This window comes from Salvelinus sp. IW2-2015, unplaced genomic scaffold (genome assembly GCF_002910315.2).
Source record: "Salvelinus sp. IW2-2015 unplaced genomic scaffold, ASM291031v2 Un_scaffold4614, whole genome shotgun sequence".
Taxonomy (NCBI): domain Eukaryota; kingdom Metazoa; phylum Chordata; class Actinopteri; order Salmoniformes; family Salmonidae; genus Salvelinus; species Salvelinus sp. IW2-2015.
The window spans coordinates 32449-40154 of NW_019945884.1; the positions used below are offsets into that span (position 1 = coordinate 32449).

The window sequence follows — 7706 nt, forward strand, 5'->3', positions numbered from 1 at the left end:
AATCTTGTTTCTCATGATCTGAGAGTCTTTAGGTGCCTTTTGGCAAACTCCAAGTGGGCTAACATGTACCTTTTACTGAGGAGTGGTTTCCATCTGGCCACTCTACCATAAAGGCGTGATTGGATAAGAGCGTCTGCTAAATGACTTAAATGTAAATGTAATTGGTGGAGTGCTGCAGAGATGGTTGTCTTTCTGGAAGGTTCTCCCATCTCCACAGAGGAACTCTAGATCTCTGTCGAGTGACCATCAGGTTCTTGGTCAGCTCCCTAACCAAGGCCCTTCTCCCTCGATTGCTCAGTTTGGCCGGGCCGCCAGCTCCAGTCTTGGTGGTTCCAAACTTCTTCCATTTAAGAATGATGGAGGGGCCTCCCGAGTGGTGCAGTGGTTTAAAGCACTGCATCGCAGTGCAAGCTGTGCCACTAGAGATCCTGGTTCGAGTCCAGGCTCTGTCGCAGCCGGCCGCGACTGGAAGACCCAGCGTTGACCAGGTTAGGGGAGGGTTCGGCTGGCAGGGATGTTCTTGTAACATCGTGCACTAGCGATTCCTGTGGCGGGCCGGGCGCAATGCAGCGCTGACACAGTTGCCAGGTRTATGGTGTTTTCTCCGACACATTGGTGCGGCTGGCTTCTGGTTTAAGCGGCGTTGTGTCAAGAAGCAGGGCGGTTTGGCTGGGTTGTGTTTTGGAGGACGCATGGCTCTCAACCTTCGCCTCTCCCGAGTCCATAAGRGAGTTGCAGTGATGGGACAAGACTGTAACTACAAAATTGGGGAGAAAGGGGGTAAAAAAATAATAATAATAAAAAATAAAAATATATTTAAAAAMATTATTATGAGGCCACTGTGTTCTTGGGGACCTTCAATGCTACAGAAATGTTTTGGTACCCTTCCCCATATCTGTGCCTCGAAACAATCCTGTCTCGGAGCTCTACGGACAATTCCTTCGACCTCATGGTTGGTTTTTGCTCTGACATGCAATGTCAACTGTGAGACCTTTTATATAAACAGGTGTGTGCCTTTCCAAATCATGTCCAATCAATTGAATTTACCACAGGTGGCAATCAAGTTGTAGAAACATCTCAAGGATGATCAATGGAAACAGGATGCACCTGAGCTCAATTTCAAGTCTCATAGTAAAAGGACTGAATACTTATGTAAATAAGGTTTTTCTGTTTTTTGTTTAAAAAACAAAACAGAAATGTTTAAAAACCTGTTTTTCGATTTGTCATTATGGGGTATTGTGTGTAGATTGTTGATTTATATAATACATTTTTAGGATAAGGCTGTAACTTAACAAAATGTGGAAAAAAATCAAGGGGTCTGAATACTTTACGAATGCACTGAACATATCTGTTCACTGATTCAGCTAATAGCTGCTTTAGTGAGGATTTCTACCAGAGTACGGTGTTAGTTACCAGTGGTTCCTCCCTCTAATCCAGCTCCGTAGGCGGTCACCATGCCTGGGTCTCCAGCCTGTCCCGTCTCCCCGACCCTGATCTTGAAAGGGCTGCCAGGGATGTGACTGCCGTTGAACTTCACATCGATCAGATACAGACCGTTCTCTCTGGGAATGAACCTCACAGCATATTTATCTGGAGCAGAGGAGAGCGGGAAGGGAGGGAAATAAATTATACATCTGTTGTCAAAGTATGTTTAAACTCAGTCTGGTGTCCGTGGTGACTGTGGTCTATCTCTCTAACAGACCAGCTGTGTAGTAGTCTATTAGAGTGTATACTTGCTGTTCCTATCTGGATCAAAGTATTATTGTGTAGTGTAGTTACCTTGGTCTAGCTCAGTTTTGTAGTAATTTGTAGTAGTAGTATTGTGTAGTGTAGTTACCTTGGGACTAGCTCTGTTTTGTAGTAATTTGTAGTAGTAGTATTGCGTAGTGTAGTTACCTTGACTAGCTCAGTAACACAGTGTAGTATAGTAAAGTAAAGGTTTGTGTAGTATATTGTAGTATTGTGTGGTAGTAGTGGGGGTGACCCTTGGCTATGCTCAAGTAACACAGGGTCGTAGTATAGGTAGTTGTGTAAGTATCATTGTAGTATGTGTGTGGTAGTAGTTACCTTGGTCCAGGCTCAGTAACAGGCAGTGTAGTATAGTATGTGTAGTATATTTGTAGTATTGTGTGGTAGTAGTTACCTTGGTCTAGCTCAGTAACACAGTGTAGTATAGTATTGTGGTACATATGGTAGTATTGTGTGGTAGTAGTTACCTTGGTCTAGCTCAGTAACACAGTGTGGGAAGTATGGAGTTAGTGTGTTACTATATTGGTGAGTTGTGTGGTGGTAGTAGTTACCTGGTCTAGCTCAGTAATACAGTGTAGTATAGTTAAAGTATAGGTTTTGTGTAGTATATTGTAGTATTGTGTGGTAGTAGTTACCCCTGGTCTAGCTCAGTAATACAGTGTAGTATAGTAAAGTATAGGTTTGTGTAGTAATAATTGTAGTATTGTGTGGTAGTAGTTACCCTGGTCTAGCTCAGTAATACAGTGTAGTATAGTAAAGTATAGGTTTGTGTAGTTTATTGTAGTATTGTGTGGTAGTAGTTACCTTGGTCTAGCTCAGTAACACAGCAGCCCTCCAGGGCTCCGGAGGGTGAGTGAACTTTAGCGTCGATCTGTCCCTTCGCTCCGTTCAGGCTCACAGCAAAGGATGCTGGGTGGTTGACCTTCAACTCGGACTCCTGCTCAGATACAACTCACGATCAACACAACAACAACACAACAACTAAACAACAACTGGACAACAACTACACAGCAACTAGACAACAACTAGACAGCAACAACTACACARCAACTACACAACAACTAGACAACAACTACACACATAGTAGACAACAACAACTACACAACAACTACACAACAGCTACACAACAACTACACAACAACTACACAACAACGACACAACAACTGCACAACAACTAGACAACTACACGACAACTACACAACAACTACACAACAACTAGACAACAACTACACAACAACTAGACAACAACTAGACAACAACTACACAACTACACAACAACTACACAACAACTAGACAACAACTACACAACAACTACACAACAACTAGACAACAACTACACAACAACTAGACAACTACACAACAATTACACAACAACTAGACAACAACTACACAACAACTACACAACAACTACACAACTACTAGACAACTACTAGACAACTAGACAACAACTACACAACAACTACACACATACTAGACAACTACTACACAGCAACTAGACAACTACTAGACAACAACTAGACCACAGTTAGACAACAACTACACAACATCTACACAAATAGACACCAACTACACAACTAGACAACTTACAACAACTACTCAACAAATATACAGCTAGACAACAACTAGGCAACTAGGCAACTAACAACTACACAACAACTAGATGTTTACTGTACATTTAACTTTACTTTATTATCTATTTCACTTCCTTTGGAAATGTAAACATATGTTTCCCATGCCAAGAAAGCCCTTTAAATATAATTGAGAGAGAGAGAGAAGTCCCCAACCAAGGAGGGCCTACAGCAGCACCTAGATGTTCTGCACAGATTCTGCCAGACCTGGGCCCTGACAGTAAATCTCGGTAAGACAAAATGGTGTTCCAAAAAAGGTCCAGTTGCCAGGACCACAAATACACATTCCATCTAGACACCGTTGCCTTTGAGCACACAAAAAACTAGGCATATCTCGGCCTAAACATCAGCGCCACAAGTAACTTCCACAAAGCTGTGAACGATCTGAGAGACAAGGCAAGAAGGGCATTCTATGCCWTCAAAAGGAAGATAAAATTCAACATACCAATGAGGATCTGGCTAAAAATACCTGAATCAGTTAWAGCACCCATTGACCATTATGGTCTCAGCCTCCAGTATTTATGCTGCAGTAGTTTATGTGTCGGGGGTCTAGGGTCAGTCTGTTATATCTGGAGTACTTCTCCTGTCTTATCCGGTGTCCTGTGTGAATTGAAGTATGCTCTCTCTAATTCTCTCTTTCTTTCTCTCTCTTGGAGGACCTGAGCCCTAGGACCATGCCTCAGGACTACCTGGCATGACGACTCCTTGCTGTCCCCAGTCCACCTAGCCGTGCTGCTGCTCCAGTTTCAACTGTTCTGCCTGCGGCTATGGAACCCTGACCTGTTCACCGGACGTGCTACCTGTCCCAGACCTGCTGTTTTCAATTCTCTAGAGAAAGCAGGAGCGGTAGAGATACTCTCAATGATCGGCTATGAAAAGCCAACTGACATTTACTCCTGAGGTGCTGACTTGCTGCACCCTCGACAACCACTGTGATTATTAGTATTTGACCATGCTGGTCATTTATGAAGCATTTGAACATCTTGGCCATGTTCTGTTATAATCTCCACCCGGCACAGCCAGAAGAGGACTGGCCACCCTTCATAAACCTGGTTCCTCTCTAGGTTTCTTCCTAGGTTTTGGCCTTTCTAGGGAGTTTTTCCTAGCCACTTGCTTCTACACCTGCATTGCTGCTGTTTGGGGTTTTAGGCTGGGTTTCTGTACAGCACTTTGAGATATCAGCTGATGTAGAAAGGGCTATATAAATAAATTTGAATTGATTTTGGTGTGAGGTCTGGGTCCGCTCATCAACCAATAATTAACAAAATGGTACAAACACCAATTTTGAAACTCATGCAGAATTCTGCTAAAATATCCTCCATCTACAATGTAAAGACCAAATAATGCATGCAGAGCAGAATTAGGACGATACCCGTTAATTATCAAAATCTAGAAAAGAGACATTAAAATCTACAACCACCTAAAAGGAAGCGATTCCCAAACCTTTCATGCGCCTTTTGTTGATTAAAAAAAACCTTCGACTCAATTTGGCATAGGGTCTATACAAATTGATGGAAAGTGGTGTTGGGGGTAAAACATACGATATTATAAATTAATGTACACAAATTACAAGTGTGCGGTTAAAATAGGCAAAAAACACACACATCTTCCCACAGGGCCGTGGGGTGAGACAGGGATGCAGCTTGAGCCCCACCCTCTTCAATATTATATCAACAATTGGCGCGGGTACTAGAAGTCTGCAGCACCCGGCCTCACCCTACTAGAATCTGAAGTCAAATGTCTACTGTTTGCTGAATGATCTGGTGCTTCTGTTTACATTCATGGTTGTGAGGTCTGGGGTCCGCTCACCAACCAAGAATTCACAAAATGGGACAAACACCAAATTGAGACTCTGCATGCAGAATTCTGCAAAAATATCTTCCGTGTACAACGTAGAAAACACCAAATAATGCATGCAGAGCAGAAATAGGCCGATACCCGCTAATTACAAATCAGAAAAGAGCTGTTAAATTCTACAACCACCTAAAAGGAAGCGATTCCAACCTTCCATAACAAAGCCATCACCTACAGAGAGATGAACTGGAGAAGAGTCCCCTAAGCAAAGCTGGTCCTGGGCTCTGTTCACAAACACAAACAGACCCCACAGAGCCCCAGGACAGCAACACAATTAGACCCAACCAAATCATGAGAAAACAAAAGATAATTACTTGACACAGAATTAACAAAAAAACTGAGCAAACTAGAATGCTATTTGGCCCAAACAGTGGCAGAATACCTGACCAACTGTGACTGACCCAAACTTATGGACAAGCTTTGACTATGTACAGACTCAGTGAGCATAGCCTTGCTATTGAGAAAGGCTGATGTAGGCAGACCTGGCTATGTGCACACTGCCCACAAAATGAGGTGGAAACTGAGCTGTACTTCCTAACCTCCTGCCCATTGTATGACCATATTAGAGACACATATTTCCCTCAGATTACACAGATCCACAAAGAATTCGAAAACAATCAATTTTGACTAATCATTTCTCTGGGGTGAAAAAATTCCACACGTGTGACATCACAGCAGCAAGATTTGTGAACCTGTTGCCACAAGAAAAGGCAACCAGTGAAGAACAACACCATGTAAATACAACCCATTTTATGCTTATTTATTTCCCCTTGTGTAACTTAACCATTTGTACATCGTTACAACACAGTAATAATAGACGTGATATGAAATTTGAAATGTCTTTATTCTTTTGGAACTTCTGTGAGTGTAATGTTTACTGTTCATTTTATTGTTTATTTCACTTTTGTATATTAATCTACCTCAACTTGCTTGGCAACGTTAACTAGTTTCCATGCCAATAAGCCCCTTGAATTGAATTGATAGAGGGAGAAGAGAAAGAAGAGAGAGAGACAGAGCGCCCATTTTCAACTTATTTAACCCTTTAGCACATGGGGAAGGGGAGAGCGGTGGAGTGAGGGGAGGGAGGGAAGGGAAGGGGAGGAGCGGTGGAGTGAGGGGAGGGAAGGGGAAGGAGCGGTGGAGTGAGGGGAGGGAAAAGGAAGGGGGGGGGCTGTTGAGAGCCTTTAGATTGAGGCACCGAGAAACAACACAATCTTTACTATCCCACAACCTTGCACCAGCGTGACCCTACACCTGACCGCTAACCTCTAACCCGGTGAAGAACCTCTTGTTGTGCTCAACAGATAAGAACCTGCTGCGATGGTCAGACCTAGATACAGACCTATTACTGGTAAATTGTAATTATACTGTAAATGTCCTGTAATGTATATACCGACCTATTACTGTTGTTGTAATTATACTGTAAATGTCTGTAATGTATATACCGACCTATATGAATGTAATTATACTGTAAATGTTCTGTAATGTAATATACAGACCTATTACTGTTGTTGTAATATACTGTAAATGTCCTGTAATGTATATACAGACCCTATTACTGTAAATTGTAATTATACTGTAAATGTCCTGAAATGTATAGGACATTAGCAGGGCTATTTCACTTTAACTCATTATATATAATAGCGTTGACCTGTCTGTCTCTGTCTGTCTGTGTCCATCTCACTGGCCTTCTGCCCCTCCCCAGGCTGCTGCATTGTGGGTAGTCGTAGTCCTGGGTGTGTGTGTGTCCCTGAGTCTCAACCTGAAGACTGGCAGTGAGTCGTCTGGCGTCATCAGAGGGCGACGCCACGGGAAACCACGAAGGGACTGTCAGGGATGTGCTCCTCGTTGAAACGGATAGACACCTCATAGTCTCCTGCAACACACACACACACTTCGTTAGACACACCTTTAGATACACACACCTTTGAGATACACACAACCTTTAGATACACACACCTTTATATACACACACCTTTAGATACACACACCTTTAGATACACACACCTTTATAAACACCCTTAGATACACACACCTTAGATACACACACCTTTAGATACCACACCTATAATACACACACCTTTAGATACACACACCTTTAGATACACACACCTTTAGATACACACACCTTTAGATAACCACCTTTAGATACACACACCTTTAGATACACACACCTTTAGATAACACCATTTTCAAAATATTTGTTTTAGTATTTGATTGTATAAAGGTTGGAGACAGAGGAGAAAGGGTTCAATGTCATAACCGCCATCGATAAAAGACAGTACTGTGCAGCCGTCTTCATCGACCTGGCCAAGGCTTTTTCGACTCTGTCAATCACCACATTCTTATTGGCAGACTCACAGCCTTGGTTTCTCAAATGATTGCTCGCCTGGTTCACCAACTACTTCGCAGACAGAGTTCAGTGTGTCAAATCGGAGGGCCTGTTGTCCGGACCTCTGGCAGTCTCTCTGGGGG

At 42.7% G+C, this 7706-nt stretch overlaps 1 pseudogene; it reads right to left on the reverse strand.

The window, feature by feature from the left end:
- Positions 1-419: 419 nt before the first annotated feature.
- On the reverse strand, positions 420-7107 carry LOC112077485 (filamin-A-like; annotated as a pseudogene).
- Positions 7108-7706: the final 599 nt, after the last annotated feature.